This window comes from Molothrus ater, chromosome 5, assembly GCF_012460135.2.
Source record: "Molothrus ater isolate BHLD 08-10-18 breed brown headed cowbird chromosome 5, BPBGC_Mater_1.1, whole genome shotgun sequence".
Taxonomy (NCBI): domain Eukaryota; kingdom Metazoa; phylum Chordata; class Aves; order Passeriformes; family Icteridae; genus Molothrus; species Molothrus ater.
Window position 1 is genome coordinate 23,563,335 of NC_050482.2, and position 18,072 is coordinate 23,581,406.

Consider the following 18,072-nt stretch of genomic DNA (forward strand, 5'->3'; position numbering starts at 1 on the left):
AATTATTTTTCCTAATTTATTTTTTCTTCTCATCACAATAGCAATAATTTAGGATTTAAGGAAGTTAGTATGTAAATTAAATAAAATTTTAAAATCCTTACCTCTTGTATAGTATCATTATGCCCTATTATAGCAGCAGACATGGATAGAAGAATCAAAGAAGTAGCATATATTTCATGTGCCATAATCTAATCTAATCTAATCTCATGAAATCTGGCCTAAAATATTCATAATTAAAGGCTCTGGATAACTTTTAACATAGGACCACCACTTGAGAGACTCCATTGTAGAATACTTTTCTTCTTGATAGATCCAAATGCTGTATTTGTAACTCTGTTTTTTCTATTTGAATGTGTATTTGTTCAATAAAGTGAACAAATACATGCAAAGAGTAAAAATAAATAAAAAAAAGGATGGTCTACATGAAGGACACTACTATAGCAGTTTCCTCTCAAAGTCCTTATTAAGAGTGAGCATTCCATGAAGTCTAAAATAAAAGAGTAGCTGCTCACATGTATTTGACCTTAAGAGGAATCTGCAAACGCAGATGATCAAAATTGTATAAAATATGTAATAGTCTTAATTAATGAGATGTTAAATGAACTAGGAGATACTAAAGATGAAATTCATCACACTGACATCAGCTTTAGGGTACCACCCCTAGAGTTCCATTTAGCTCAATAAGAATGAAATTAATGATATGGATTAATATATAAAGAAAGAAATTAAACGCTTACTCGTAAACACTTGCACCATTTGTTCTAATAATTTGCTTTCTGCAATTAGAAAAGCCAATTTATGGAATTTTATACACCCAAAAGCTCTAAATGGGACTTGTGAACAGGTATGTTTTCATTTGAAAATAACTGAAGAAGAAATTTATCTTTAAATGTATTTGAAAGACATGCTTTTTTGCAATTCCTGCTACTTCAACTCCTTTATATTACCTGAATAACCTGCATTAAAACTGACTAAGATGTTGCCTTTTGAATTTTGTTAGAGCTTCACTTATGAGATGGCAGAAACCAGAGAGCTACAGAAAATGTACAGAAAAGTATGTGTTTCAATCTCATTACAGTGGAATAAGCATGTCTTACTGCTGTGTACATTCTTTATATGTTTGTCAAAAATATTATTTAAGCACAGTTTCAGGAGTTTAGTATTAATAAACAACTTTCATAGTTCACTTTTACCTTGTGGTTTAACAATTTGTGGAGAGGAAGCTGAGATAAGTATTAATGTAATGATTGTAAAATTCTTCTGAATTATGAAGGATATTGTAACATATTGAAGAGTTAATACAGAGGACTCCTGATTTAAAATCACAGATTAGATCCCCTGGTGAAATTGAATTATCAGCTTAAATGCAGTTCCAGTTCAGATTCTCTTTAGCACATTTATATTTTGTGTGTGAAGTGATACTGATCTTTTCAAATTTAGTTCACCTAAAAGGCACAGTCTAGCCTAAGGTGGCTGGACTCAGATCTTACACTCATGGAAAAAGAGAAAGGCATTCCAGCAGATAATTAATTCTGTCTTAGAACAGAGCACTAAGGTATGAGAAATGACAGTGTGATCTATAGGTGTGCCCCAGGGGATATTCTGTAATGAGACTAATAACCCAGCAGATCTCACAGTACTCCATGATAAGATAGAGACTCCTCTGGAAAATGATTCAGAGCATCCAAGTTAGGCTGCAGAGGAGCCCTCTGCCTTTCAATGGCTTCATAGATATTAAGGAGCCAAAAATGGACTCCTCCAAAAATGACAAATCCTCTCCTTTTCCACTGGTTTTATAAGATAGTCTTGGTGACCAACTAATAATAGATTTTTTGATTTTTTTTTTTGAAAGCTAAAATTAGGAGGCATGAATCCTGACCACAGTTCCCTCTTACAGAAGGTTTACATTCCAGCTCTTACTCCTTCCTATGTATAAATATCATAGAATAAACCTAAAGTTTTAAATTATAGCTTATATCTAAATTTAAATTCTGCCTAATTTGCTAAGACAAAAGAATCCAGGAATTCATCTTTCTGTTTCATGGGCAGATCAGTGGCACCCCTGCAAGTGCCTGGAAGGTTAATTTTGAAAACTGGTAACACCATGGAGTGAAAAGTGATATCTCAAAGGAAATTATAGGAAAATTATCTTTAGGAAGAAAAAGAAGCATCACTCTCTCTTCCTCCATTGGTCTAAGCATCAGAATCTTGAATTATCCATTTGGCTGCATCCTAGATCCATCATATTGCTGTTCTTTCTGCTTCTTTGAACTTTCCACCACAAAGTTGAAGAACACCTCGGCAATTTTAGGTGTTGCAAAAGAAATTGCCATTCTAACAGTGGGTGATAACATCATCCTCTGAGTTTTCATTTCTAATGTTATGAAAAAGAAATACAAGAAAACAATGTTTTAAATTATTACAAAGTAATGAATGGCAAAGGAGAGGAAAATAATGATCAATAGAAGACAGAGTCATGTAAAATATGGCTTTAAACATACCTTTCAAAATCTCATAATCACTTGAAGAGTAAAGTGGTTTTTACTGCAATTAGCAGAGCTCACCCGGTACACAGTTCTTCCTTGGTTGATGGAAAAACAGGAAAAGGTGTCAGTGATTCTATAAATGTGAATACAACGCAATCTTGGTTCAAGTCAAAAATAAAGCCATGAAACAGAATGAGATTTTATCTGCTAGTTATGTTAATATGTATTAATATAAGACTGCTACACTTTTTGTGTGATGGTTTCAGAATCTCAACTTTGTCATATCCCCATTTCAGAACAAAAATATGAACCAAAATGAACATCCCAACTGTCTTTACATATTTCATAGATTTCATATTTATACTGTATTAAGAAATAAAGGAGAAGGAGTCGGACTGATCCTAATATACCTTAATGAAGTCAATGTATTGAGTTAATTACATTTTTATGACATTGCTCACGTGCTTTTCACATAACTGGGATTGTATCCTGTTGTTCTTTTCTGATTTTATGCTCTATTATATATTCTCATAGTTTTCTCTTTAGAAGTTCAGCTCTATATGATTTTTTTTTTGTTTGTATTAACTCAGCAGGTGGGTCTCCAAACTATGAATATGCAAAACCTGTGTAACGCATAAAGCACAGCTGGATATACTCCCTTTTCACTGCTTTATGATACAGTGGCACAGTACATGACTGGGACAATAATCCCCTCTTTTTATTGTTGTTTCTTTTTTAATGAGAAAGAGGGAGAAAATGCACTGCAGGAGAGCATTGTTGAAAAAATTAAATAAGAGAGCTACGATTAGTAAATGTGACTACATATAACTTTTTTCTTTGAGGAGTTAGATTACACAGTGATGTGGTCCCAGCAGAGGAGCTGCCTCCTGGGTAGAAGTAGGTCTCTGGGTAGAAGGAGGTCTCTGGAAATATGTGTGTATAGAAACCATAATTTATTTATGCAGAAATAATACATGAAAAAGTCCTTATTTAGCTTAATTAGACAGCACAAAGTTCTGAATCCTTGTGCAAAAACTGGGCTTGTATTCTTTGATATTTGGGAATTGTTTTTGGTCTGTGGTTTTAAAAATAGCCTGAATTCCAGTTGCTGTTTCCTAGCAGATCATGGCCTTCTATACATCCTTATCTCCATTTCTTCTCATCCCTGGCTCCGTACTTTCTTTGTAAAGTGAAGCAACTCAACAACACAATTTCTTTCCTTTCTTTCCCCAAGCAAAACTAACAAATGTTTTACATGACATGCATTTTGAAATGCATTTTTTCATACCAGTAAATAAATAATTTTTAAAATTTATCAAAACCCTCAATTCATTAACTGTATGTTACCTTGTAATATGGCTAAAAGACACTATAAACTACAATTATTAAAATTCTTTGATGCCATGATACTTGGACCATTTATACTATAGCAGTTGGTAGCTGACAGATCTTCCCAGAAAAAAAAGATAAACTTGATTATCTTCACTTGTAAAAGTTGAAATATTTTCAATAACTGTAGAATGTGGTCGTCAGCTGTTAGATTTGAATGAGACAGAAGAATAGTGTAATGTCATTCATTCATATTTGTGGAAATCAGTCTTTGCTGCAGACATGTACTTAATTTGTACAGGGATAGCAGGACCCAAAAAACTGAGACAGCTAATTGTACTGTTTTTTCAGTAATATTTTTCTATCACTTTCTTTTGAGTCTGAAAGCCCCATGGTTTTTATTCTCCTGCTCTATTCTAAGGTGCAGAATTATGATCTTGCATAGACTGGTGTTCATATTATTAATCTTAGAATATTTGGTGTTTTATAGATTCGTAGATTCCCAGAGAGAACACCCTATCCAGTTCTTATTTTTTTCAATGCTTCTGTAGAGAAAAACTTCACACATTTTAAAATTTAAAGTGCAAGTATTGTGTTGTTGGTAGTAGAAATCCTGTCTTCATGTTGCTTTTTGTATCTGTTTCTCCAGTTCTTATCTATGCTGATACACCTAGTTCATATGATTCATAATGGTCATAAAAGCAGCTCTATCATCTTCAAATGTTATAATTTTTTCTTTGGCTTCCTAGAATTACTAAGAAAGTGACATGTTAGCAGAACCTAAAAAGTTACCTGGCCTCAGAGTGTGTAGAATCGTGACTATGGGTTTGAAGGATTCAGTAACAAAAGATCAATTTAAAATACAATCTTTCTGATTATCTTTACAAGAGAAAGTTGATACAGATTAACCAACTTTCTGGTCAGTTGTGGTCCAACATGGATGTGGCCCTTAAGGACTCCATGATCTTAGAGCTCTTTTTTATCCTTAACAGTTCTATGAATCTATGATTGTACATTTTGTCTTGTGAGTGGGGAGAGCACACAAAACAAAAAGAAAAGCACTTTCCCCAGTAGGATTGTTGTAGTCTTCTTGATGAGACTGAACAAGCTGGCCTGGAGCAGTAAAACATACAGAATTAGATATCCACCACACTTTTTATAAGCTCTCAGTACACCCCACATTAGCTTACTTGTGCTGTTTGTTAGAGTGAGTAGGATACCTCTCATCTTAATTTAGCCATATGTGTTTTTAAACTGAAATAGTAAGGGTGGCTCCTGTGTCAAATGAGAGAGGTAAACAAACCTGGAGAGAGACTTGGCCCATGTATAATCATTGCCTAAACTGAATAGCTGGAATTCCTTTCTGGCCATGTGTGTCCTTCCATTGTATTTAGATTAAATGTAGTGTAATTTTCAATCTGCTAGAATCTCCTGGTTCTGATATAACTTTGCTAAGAAGTATTATATACCTTTTCTACCTTTGTGTCATCCTACAGGTTGTCTGCTGTGGTTTTTGGTAATCTGAAACTCCCTGTCAAATTCACCTTGTCAAATTACAGTGCTACTGTCCATTCTTCATCAGCTCCCTTTTGGCCAACCTTCACTTGCTTGTGAAACTGTCATTCAATTGCTAAAAGATAAATTGAGATCTCACTGATTTTTTGTTCCCTGTGTCTATTACATTTGTGTCTCCTGTCAGATACTTAGGTTTTTACTGGGATATGTACCTCTAATTTTGTCTCCTGACCTGTGTGCGATTTCTCAGTAGCAATGCAATCTGGCTGCAACCTGCATCAAAAAGTACTGAATTTTCTACCCATCTATCAGACAGACCAAGATTCAGTTTCCATCTGAGCATTTTCTTCAAAACTCACCTAATATGGAGGATGTATATCTGAGCTAATATATACACTTTAATGCCCTTTACAGAAAAAAGTATAGAAGATAGAAAAGTGCAAGGAAGTTTGTGAAATTCTGATAGAATAAAAAGAAAAAATGAAATCAATTGAAAAATGAAAAAAATAGGACACCTGGACAGTTTTAAAGATGAAGTAAAAACACACTAAGCTTTATTTAAGTAATTAAACTGTACAATAGAAGAGTTCACTGAATATGTGTGCCCTGACTACAGTAGATGAAAAGTTCTACTTTGAATTTGAAACTTTCACAAACTTTTAGGTCTACCTGTTAATGAGTCCAGATGGTTGGCAGACCTATTATTGTATATAATAGCCTATTTTTTCTAAACATGTAATACAATATACTGTTCATTGTATTACACCTCCTAAAAATCAAACTAGATTGCATTTGATTGATTAAATTTGGCTATCAAAGTATAGATTACATATATTTGATTTAGATTGGTATTTTAAGTATTTTTTAAGACAATATCTTACACTCAAATGCACCCTTACTATTATTTATGATTGGCAATTATTGAAAACCAAAATCCACTTTTTGGTGACCAGTAAACAGCTTTCTAGCTATTGTGAGAGTAGAGAGTAATTGTGTAGGACAAGCTTTTTTTGCAATAACCTCCAAATGATACTTTTGTTTTGAAGTCATTTAAGAGCTTGAATCCTTTGTGTAGACCATAAATAGCAGTACTAAATGTTTTTTGTGGTGTAGCTGTGAAGGGGTCAGTTAGCACATCTATTCATTTCAAATTGCTTCCACTGACACCAGACCTGTCCCTTCATCACCACAGAGGGAGATGAAGAGGAATAATGAATGAACTAAAAATAGAGGAGTGAATCTATTTGAGGATGACCTGATAGAAAGTCATAAAGAAAGGCAGAGAAAACCATCTGGATATTTTCTGAACAGTAACCTAGGGTGACATTTGTCTCTGTTGAAGACGTAGAGTCTTTTGACTGTCCGCACTGTCCTTAGAATTTCCCCTTTGCTTTCTCAAGTTTTGAATCCTTTTTTTCTTCTCCCCACCAATATCAACTTGATCTCTTCTCCTCAACATTGAAAATTTTTAAAAACTAATTAAACAAAAGTCTGACTTTTCCTAATATGAAAAGAGACAAGATTTTAGGTCCATCACAAGGCAAATAAATGGTCCCAGTAATGAACTTCAATAAAAGTTGTGGTGACAAAGCTATAACCCATATTTTATTCCCCCATTGTTACTTAGATGGGGGAATATTGAAGGACAAAAGGATCATGGCTAAGGGGCAGAGAGGTTTGAGTTCAAATGTGATTTATTTTGGAAATTATAAATAAATCTAAAGCAATGAAAGAAGTTTAAGAAGTTGGAATTTGATTTATCTTTTATAGCATTATTTAATCCTACTGAGGGTAAGAAGAAAGAGGAAATTGAATTTTTATTTATGGTTTAAAGCATTCCAAAAAGTTATTGAAAAAGGGACAAACCTCCTGCATAATTTCAGTTCAGAGTAATTAAATATTGGAGAGGCTGTGATTTCCAACAGGAATTATAATATAGCACTTTGAGACTTTATTATGTACAGACCTCTGGCAAGTATGTGAATAAGATGTGAAACTGAGAGGAAACACCAGAGGATGAGGGCAGGAACACCTGTCTCAAATGTCTTTTCATTGCTGTCAGAAATAATTTCTTAATCAGAGTTCATTTTGTTGCTGGTAACATTAAACACTCTCAGGGTGGATGCATGGTCCAAGTAGCGACTAAAATAAATATTAATGCACCAAGCCCCAAGAAACTGGTCATGAAATGGCATCTCAAAAGTGTCAGGGAACCCAGCAGCCCAGCAGAGAGAAGGCAGCTGTGACTCCCTGCCCTTGGGTCCATGCTGAGCCAAGGGGAGAGATCACCTCCCTCCACCTAGTGCAACCCAGGATGATGCTAGCATGCACTACCATGTGAGCAGAAATAGAATTGAATCCTTGTTAGAGCTGAAATTATGCTCTCCTGTAATGTGTCACACTTCAGCAGAAAATAAAAGTCCAGAGGACTGTTGTTAGGGAGGGTGGAAAGATGGAAAGTAAATTTGAATGTACTTCTCAGGCTAATCATCTATCTCACAACTTCTTTCTTACCATTCATTTCAAACATGACTTTTCTAGCTCAACTTTTGTAATATTCTCTAAAAATAATTGATGACAAATCTAGGAATTAAAAGGACAATAATCTTAGAGCACAGAAAGAGAAATCTCTAAATGTTTAAACCACAATTAAGTGCCAGAAAAAATGTGGGCAGAAGCTCCCCAGTTCAAGGAAGACAAGGAACTGCTGGAGTGAGGTCAGTGAAGGCTACAGATATGATTAGGGGACTGAAGCATCTCTCTTATGAGGAAAGTTTGAGGGTGCTCGGCCTCTTTAGCCTCAAGAGGAGATGACTGAGGGGGGAACTCACCAATGCACACAAGATGGTGTCAAGGGGATGGAGCCAAACTCTTTGCAATAGTGCCCAGCATCAGGACAAATGGCAATGGGCACAAACTGAAACAGAGCAAATTCCGCCTGAACATGAGGAAAAGCTTCTTTACTTTGAGGGTTACAGAGACTGGAAGAGGCTGCCTAGAGTGCTTGTGAAATCTCCTGCAGACTTACTCAAAACCACATCAACATAACCCTGTGCAATCTGCTCTAGGTGAACCTGTTTTAGCAGGGGGGTTGAACTAGATGATTTCCATAGGTCCCTTTCAACTTCAGCCATTCCACTGTTCTGTGAAAGCCTTTAAAACTGCTTGGAAGGCTTTCTAAAGTAATACTTTTAAATGTGCACATAATTTTTGTGGTGACTGGAAGGCTATAAAGCAACTCCAGTGCAAGCAAGTTTTTACTTCCACTACTAATATTTCTCCTGTGACACAGGAATAAATTGGGCCCAAAGTGTCAGCTTAAGTGTTTGTGACTAACATGGGAAATTTAAGAAATATAAAGCCTCTCAAACCATGGAAAAGAAAGTCTGGCTCTTGGGCAATGTATTTGATCTTTAATTTTGCTTTACTTTGCAGACAAGGGCAAACACTGTATTTGTTTTTTTCTTGGTTATGAATATTTTTTCAAGAGAGGCAAGCTGTTATTACTGCTTCTAAATAATGAAAACAACTAAATAATGAAAAAAAAATAAAGAAAAGATATTCTATGCTCCCTTCTCTATTCTCTATCACAGAAGTGCAGAATCAATTGTAGAGTTAGGAAAAGTTTGACTGTTTGGCTCAGAGCAGAAAAATGTTATGAGCTACTTGGCAATAAAGAAAAAGTGAGAGCACCCCATCAGAACCCAAACCTGTCAGCTTCTAGAAATTGGTCCCATTGGAAGCATGCACTTGTTTGTTAAAAAATGACCTCTGCTACATGTTCTGAGGGAATGAAAAAGAAAGAAAAGCAACTACTCAGGCAGTGTAGTTGGAGAAAATATACATATTCTGGTCCAAAAGGAGTTAACAAGCTTAATTTTGGAGATAAGCAAGGAGTGATTTGAGCTCAGCCTAAACTAGTATCATTTTTCCATCCATCTGCACTTCAATATTTCTATCACTTATTTCTCAATTTTAATATTAATTGGTTTCCTTTTCATTTATAATTTCTTTAGTCATGACAATTTTATAGAACTGGTGATGTAAAATACTTGAATGCTAAGAGAGTAATTCACACTGTCAGGGTTTGAGGTGAGATTTTGTTCCACTTCTAGAAAACTGTGGGAAAAGAGTTTCAGATAAGTACTAATTCATTGCCAATTACATAAAAGATCATACTGCATGTACAATTTTTAGTCAGAAGAGCAAAAACACATTTCCAAAAGAAGCAAAAAGACTGTCAGCCAGATTTTGGAAAGAATACTGGAAAGCCTGGTTGTAAGTACACTTTGAGAATCCAAAATTAGCAAAGATAACCTACATGAATTATTTTTTTAATCATGATCTCTCTGAGATTTGAGCTACTTGTGGGCTATTCATGAACTGCATGAGCACATGGAAGTAAAAGGCTCTAAGGTATACTACATCTTGTCACATGCATCCTGTCACTGTGAATGAAGAAGGTGTGCTGTAAATTAAGCCATGTGGTGGCCACATTCATCAAACAGGTCTAGGTGTTCTTCAGTTTGTGCAGATGTTAAAGCTGGTGTTCCTCAACAGGTTGGGAAAATGGCAATGAGATTATCAAAATGGATATCAAGATTATGCAAATATGCAACCATATGGGTCTGCCAAAATCATATTGCAGTTAATGAAAAAAATTATATTTGAAAGAGTCTGTTGAACCTTAACTACTGCAAATCATAACTGCCTACAGTTCCCTGTCTTTGTAAGTTCTATTCAGGAATCCTCAAGAAACACTTGGACATCAAAAAGAGTTTGTCTGAGTAAAGATAGTGTCAAGCACTGCAAGGATGCAAATTATGAATTCAGTATTATAACTAAAAATCCCAATTTCAATGTTACTGACATTCATTACCACTAAGAAGAGATGGCTTGCCAGATTTCTGTGTTAAAAGATTTAAAATGTATCATTAGTAAACCCAGCCTTCTAAAACCACAGTACATTACAACAAAAATGAATACTAATAAAATCCAAATATTGTCAAAAGGAAAAGTATCCTTGCCAAATATTAAAACTAATCACATCTTGAACAAAGAAGCAACCATGATCAATTACTGCAATGCTGTTCTCATTACTTACTAATAAAATCTATGCATCTTCTTTTTACCCACAAATATAGTCTCTGATTCAGAAAAACCAGAATACATGGTTGTTTTTTTTCTTGGTGTTGATAAACACTGGTAGCCTAACAGCCATATTTTCAGATTTCTACTAAGATCATAAATGAGGGAAATTTTTCTTTTATATAAATTTTAAAAAACTCAATGAGGACAATTAGAAGTATGAGTAACAATCCCTTTAGTAGTCAGGGCTCTGTGTTTGGTTTGTCAGTTATAATACATATTTGGGGGGTTAATTTAAATTTTAGAGGTGTTTTGTTTCTTGTGCCCCAATGTCACGTTCTGTTACATTAAGCATTTTAAGTGTTAGAGTAAGGATTAATCAGTGAGATTTTTTTTCTCTGTCTATATGATACAACTAAGAGGAAATGGTAGGGCAGTGCTCTCTTTAATTAGTACACACATTTTAAACATATTGAGACAGAACCATTTTACTATTGGCATCACTTCTTGGCTTAGGAACTACACAGTCATAATTCTCAGGATGATACTGGTGGGCTTTGGCAGAGCTCTGCAGCACTGAGACCTCCAGACCCTGCAGAGGACACGACCTTGCCATGGATCACCTCATCTTTCATTGTTGGAGCTAATGCATACAAGCAGAGGTCATAGCCTACATGTGAGATGTATAATTGTTGAGCTGAATGAGGGCAGTGCAATGTCCACAATTCTTCTATGGTTAAAACAAAAAGCAATGCAAAAAATAGGCACATAACGAGCCTATTGATAAGATGAGCTCCATTGGTTCCAGTGAGCAGCATCATTTATTTTACTGGCTAGAAATGAGGTATAAAGCAAAGAGTATTAGCAGTGTTTAAAGATTGAGGGGAATGTGATAAGGAAAAGCCTGTGGTAGATCATATGAGTGCTCAGCACTTTTAAGAATTTAGTGTCTATTTTTCCCATTCCTCACCTGAGAGCTCAGTGACTTCTAAATCAAGATCAAGAGACCATTCAATTACAAAAAAGGTGAGATTAAAAAGTGTACATGGAGACATAATCCTGAAGATATGGAGCAGGTCAAAAAAGTAGGAAAGGCCCAAAAGGGCCTTTTTTACCAATATGCTTGTACATGTTGTACAGCATTCTGAACTCAAATATCTTTTGTACCTGCAGCAGAGATGTTGAGGAAGTAACAGTGATCACATTTTACAGTAACTGAAAGAAAAAATTTTGGGGCATGAAAAAATTGTATTGTGAGAATTATTGAATGATGGGTTGTAGTCCAGAGGATTGTGAAGGAAGAAACATATTAATTGCAATATCTTTATCCAGGTTTCTAATATGTTTTATAATGGCATTTTTAAAGCTTCATATTTGCAACCAAATTATAATCTATATTACTTCTTACATCTAAAATAAATGTATGGGATTTTTTTTCTATGTTTATATCTTTTAATTTGTACCAGTTTGGAAACTTCAACTGGATAAGAAAAGCTCAGTATTTAGTCCATGTTATTTTTATACCATTTGCTCTGGTGATTGATTCATAACACAAATGGTATTTCTTTTTAGCCAAAAACTTGCTGTTTAAAGTCACCATTTTAGCGGAGAAATTAGGTTTTTTTGTGTGTGCAAAGATATATCAGTGTCTATACTGTTGGTCTTACTAATGAAAATATGTTGATAGTCAAGCAAATGTATTTTAGCACACAGCATTACTTTGATCCTAATATGCTTACATATACAGAACTCTTGCTGCAGCATCCTGTAAATACCCATCTTTCACCAACTATTTCATTAGTTTTCTACATTGTCTGCATGCACATTATTTGCTTCTTAAACTCAAACTGATGTTTTTATTTTTCATCTGTCTTTCTATTTAATAAGTCTTTCATGTTTTCTTTTGTTTTTAATTAATTGTGTATATCCTTATCATGTTATAGAGGACTGAGGAGACCATGAAAGCCAAAAAATGGACCTTTTTAATAAAAAAGGGTTCTTTTAATTCTTTTAGCTATTATAGATTATCATGTATACACATGCATGGAAAAATCCATTTCAACAGGTATAAAGATTTTTCCCAGGGGTCTTTGGTTTTATGAACTAGGTTTTGGTTTTATGTAATCTAGGTTTTCAGACACCTACATTACAGACTCAAAGTGGGCTTATAGGATGTCTGAGTATCCTTATACACAAGGTTTCATGTCTAATATTGGATATAGTCAGGTTTTAAAAATAAGGATTTTAAAGATTTCATTTTGATCTTCTTGTTAACATCTCAAAAAAATTTTTCTCTGGTCCTACAAGGTTCCATTGAGGAAAAAATATTTTCATTCATATTCCCTATTACCTGCAGAACTCAGTTTAACTAAACTGGAAAGATCTTTCTTCCAATAGAAGGCCAAAACCTAAAGAAACCCTAACCATGTCTCTTGGTTCAAATCCCAGATTATATAAAATAAATATATAAATTATGATTAAGATATCAGCTGATTGTGAATAGAATGAGATTCAAAGATACACATTCTTGGAATATAGTTAGCTAATTCTTCTGCAGAAATGCAGATTATTTTCAGTCTGTTGAGTAGATGATTGGATCTACGGGACTCCAGTCAGAAAAGGCATTTGCAACATGACTATCTGCTTCTATTTGACACCACAGGATTCTACATGGGTCAGAGAAGATTTAGGTTGGATATTGGAAGAAAGTTCTTCACTCAAAGGGTGCATGGGCACTAGAGTAGGCTCCCCAGGGAAGTGGTCACAGCACCAGCCTGACAGAGTTCGAGAAGCATTTGAACAACGCTCTTGGGCACACCGTGTGGCTCTTGGGGATGGTGCTGTACAAGGCAGGAGTTGGACTGGATGATCCTCGGGGATCCCTTTCAATGCAGCATATTCTGTGATTCTGTGAGTTAGGAGTTGGAGGCAAAGCTCTATTAAGATTTTGATTCAGGCAATCCTGAGCCTTAGCAGTATAAAAATATATATCTGAGATTGTGACCACACAGATCACTCTCCAGCTCTGCCTGAAAAAAAGAGTAACAACATCCATAGTCCACTAATGTGAGGTACTGATCATATGACAAAAGCATTCTGGTCTGGAAACAGAGGCTACTATGATAATTTATCCCATGTGGCAATCCAAAATTCTGTCACTTTTCTACACAAATTATCCCCCAAGGCAGGGTACTCATAATAAAAGTGGTAAAACCAGATGGATTCAAGACCAGAGGAAGAGAGAATAAAAGCTGCTATTCACAGCCCACCTAGTAACTTGCCAGTGACTCCATAGGAGCTGGGGCTTCCTCACCCCTTTGTGAAGCCAGAGCTGTTGCATCTGCACTGACATGTCCAGTGCTGGAATCACCTCCTCCAGGAAAGGAGAGCTGATTCTTTGCACACTTCTTGAGAAAGCTGTCCTGCTACCTGGCAGAAATGCAAAAAGCCACATTGCCAATCACAAGAGACCAGATTTAGCAGACAGAGACTGCCCTAAGCTTCAGGCCTTTGTCCCAATTCATTTAATGTCTCATTTCTATTAATGTCTGCATGACAGTCAAAGGAAGACTCCTATTAAAAAAAAAAATCAAAAAAGCCCAAACCAAATAAACACAAAACCCAAAAAGGACTTTTGTTTTACACTACAATAATAAAGCAAGATTCCCTTTAAACTCTAGTTTTCACAAAAGCCTCTGGCTTTTCCTGTGAACTTACTGCTTCTTAACCAACCTTCTATGGTTTTTTTCTATAAATTGCTACTACTTGTTAAAAAAAAATAATTTCTGTCTTGATTTGAAAATACATTGTTTCCACAGGTACAAATATAATGGAAAAAGAAGAATTTGGGGATGTGCTTTTTTTGTGGATGTTGATTCTCAATAACTTTGCCTTGTGATGCATTGTGTGAGACAGTGTGGCTCAGCATGAGCTCATAAGTGATCAAGGGTATTTAATTACATGAAGCCAGACATGCAAAGATAAACTGAAGCAAACAAAAATATGTATTATGTACAGCAATCAAGATCTGTGATTTGAATTTGCCTTCTGAATGTATCAGAAGCAAGTTTCTTAATTTCAAATGAAGCAAGTAAACACTTTTGTTGATTTGCTAAAATCATGTTTTTCATGTTCAGGACTGCTTTGGGTAGTTCCAGATATGATTGTTTAATAAATTTGTGGCCAACAAGTGTCAGCACATGAAATCAGTTGCATTGTAAAGCTACTTGTATAGTAACGCCTCAAAAAAATGGTTTGTGATGAAAGGTGGATAGCTTTAGTGGAGTGAGCTGAGTAAGACAGTAGCAGCTAGACAGCAGTTTAATCAATTAACCAGATTTCTAAAAATACTCTGACCTTTTATCTTCCTTTTAATTGGGAAGATAATCCTCTGATATGAGAAATACAATTGGTCTATGCCATGCATTTGAGCCTTGGCTTACAACAGCTTTCAAGCCACTTCTTTAAAGAGAGAAATATATTGGAATGTGAATTTTATGTTTGGCTTAGCACCCGGAAGATCTTTCTCTGTAACTACAAGACAACAAATGTCACATGGTTGCACTGCAGCAGTTCAGAGTTTTTGAAGCCTTTGCACAGTCTTCACCCAGACCCCAGTGTCACTCACTCAACTGTCTTGTACAATCACATATTTGGACTTCTGACAGTGCACTGTAAAATCAATGAACTCAAAAGAACTTTTTGAAAGTATTATTTTATATGTAGTACAAAAATATCAACAGACTGAGACAATTACCATGTAGAACATTTCTGAATTTGATTACACCACAAATTAAACAGTAAATGTAGCAAGAAATGTCTCATGTTTAGAGAGGATAGAGGTGAAGTGCTTTTTTAAAATTGGGTTACAATTATTTAGTTATGATTCTGTAATTAACAATAAAGTAAGGAACTGCACTTTTCCATTTTAAAGACTGTTTTAAAAATACTATACCTCTACATTAATTGGCCACAAATGGAATGTTAGCAATGGCATAAAATATATTGCAAAAAAATATCTGATGTTTTCTATTGTATTCTAGATACAAAACATACTCTATTCATGCTAAGACAAAATGTACGAGAAGTGAAATTGTACAACTATAATATTAGAAGGGAGCCTGAAAAATCACCTGAGTAATCATCTTACAGTGAAGACATCCTAATAAATATTTTTCTAACTTGCTTTTGAAAACCACTGTGGGAAGAGTTTTACAGCAACATGCAGTAATCTGGTCCACTGTTTCATAACATTAGAAAGTTAATACCTTATCTATAGCTTCTTCTTACAAGAGAAACTGATTTCTACTGGTCCTTTCCTATGATTTTCATTACTTCTTCATAGCAACCCATAATAATTAAGAGACTGCCATTCCACTTCCTGCCTCCAGCAACGGCAATTTGATTATTTTTTGCTTCATGTACTCTCTAATATGTCTGCCATATATGGCATCCTCTTCTGGGCTCTTTTTTTTTCTTAAACTGTGGTGCCTAAAACTGACTGTGGCATTGCAACCAAGGATCACCAGTGCTAAGTAGAGCTGAATAATTGTATTCCCTGTTGCAGAGGGATAAGAGAAAATTTCTGTCAAACAGTGGTTGGCATCCAGTTGTCTGCTTCGCTCCACTGCCCCGTTATGGTCAATGGTAGGGTACACTGTGTCCACATCCTAGAATTTTGTACATTCAGATTTCTTTAGTTCAGTTTAAATGCAACCTTATTGAAAATTTAAGCTAGGGCTTTAATATTTAAATATTTGCCTTAACTAATTTTTAATTATTTGGATGTAGAAGTGAGTTAACTGTATAGTCTAGAACTGTCTGAGACCAAAGCTGACTAGTTTTCAGCTCTTTTTTCCCTCCTTTACTTTGCACTTTTGAAGATAGGTCTATGAATTTTCTTGTTCCATTTTCAGTCCTCTAAGGATTTTCTACGCATAGCCTTTCCTAAAAGTACCATTCATTTTTCAAATTCTTCACACAGTGCCATAAACACTTTAATGTGATTTTGAGAACTCTTTGGAACTATCACCAGTACCTTTTTCTTTCCAGAATCAGACCATCTTTTTGTCAAATTATTGAGTTTGAATTCAGACCTCAACAGAGAATGAAGAGAAAGCTCCAGTTGTCGTTTGTTCTTTTTTTTTCCAATTAGACTTGGATCAGTATTTCTTCTAGTTTTTCTCTTATGCAGTTTTAAGATCTCATATTTTGTTCTTTAATTTCTCTTACTAATTGATACTCATAAGCTCTGTCCTTATTCTGGATTTATCTTTACAAGTATAAGGTTTCTTTTTTCTAATCTTCTCAGTTATATGACCCACAACCACAGGACATTTTTATATGATTTTTTTTTTGCTTTTCAAGTCACTATGGACATCCTGAATAGTTAAAGTATTCCTCTAACTGTGCTTGCCATCTTCTTCTTGCACTAACTCATTTGATACTGTGCATTAATATTGTTTCTTCCAGTAACTGCCAGATATGATGCATTTCTGTCTCTCTCAGGTTATCTTCCCAAATGATCTATCATATGAGTTTCCTGAATTCTCTATCAAAGCTTGGCTCCTTAAACTATGCTGGTTTTAGTTCTTCTATCATTTATTTCCTTAGGGTAGTTCACTTTATCTTCTTGTGATTAGTTTCACCCCATACTACAGTGCACCTTTTTCATCTCAATCAACTCTCCCTGTTAGGCAGAACTAAATCGAAGTTACTTGGTCCCCTTCTAACCTCCTAAACACAATTTTTTCCCAGTAAATTCCATGAGCATGATTGTCAGTCTATAGCATATTGTAGCATTATGTCATAGTAAAATTCTCTGCTTCCACCAAAATCTAATGTTTAAATAGGCTAAGAAATGCTTCATTAAGCTCCTCAATAAAGGTCTGTATGGTTTACTGCCATTATTCCATTCTTCTTGTTTTCTCTAACCAGGATAAAAAATATTACTTTCTCAATCTTAATAAAGTTCAGATACAAATATGATGGACAAACACAGTATTTCTTTTCTTACCTTTCTTTCCTGGAATATCAACTCTCCAAAGAAGAAAAAAATGTTCCCCAGAATTTCTGGTATATTATTCATGTCATATGAAGAGTTTTACTAAGATTTCTAGATATTCCAATCAATTTCATGTTCTGGTGTTTCATTTCCAAGATATGGCATCTTGGCATTTTACAATCAGCCTCAGGTTTGCTCTATGAGTCTCTAAACTCTGTATTATAGCTGCAGCTGGTACATTGCTATTTACACAGGTGACATTTCTAGTGGAGACACCACCTCTACTGGAAATTCTTCAGTTGAGAGCGCCTTCATCTTATCTCAGATGGAGGTTATTCATTGATAGAGGCCAGCAGGCAGATCCTTCACTCTCCCAGCACAAAAGGAGCACAAGAGTGCTTGCTGATGAAGATGTTTAAGGGAGATGACCTGAACTGTCAGACAGAATTTCTAGACTTGTGTGATAAATGAATGAATAATTCCTTATGGAGTTATTGAAGAACAATTTGTGTCGTACTCTTAGCTGATGCAAACTATCATTCCTCGTTTTACTTCACAGATAATAATAATTTCAAAACCTGTTACATTATTTTTCATATTACATATAAAGGTTTACAATGGTATTACATGGTAGTTGCTTGCCTAAATGAA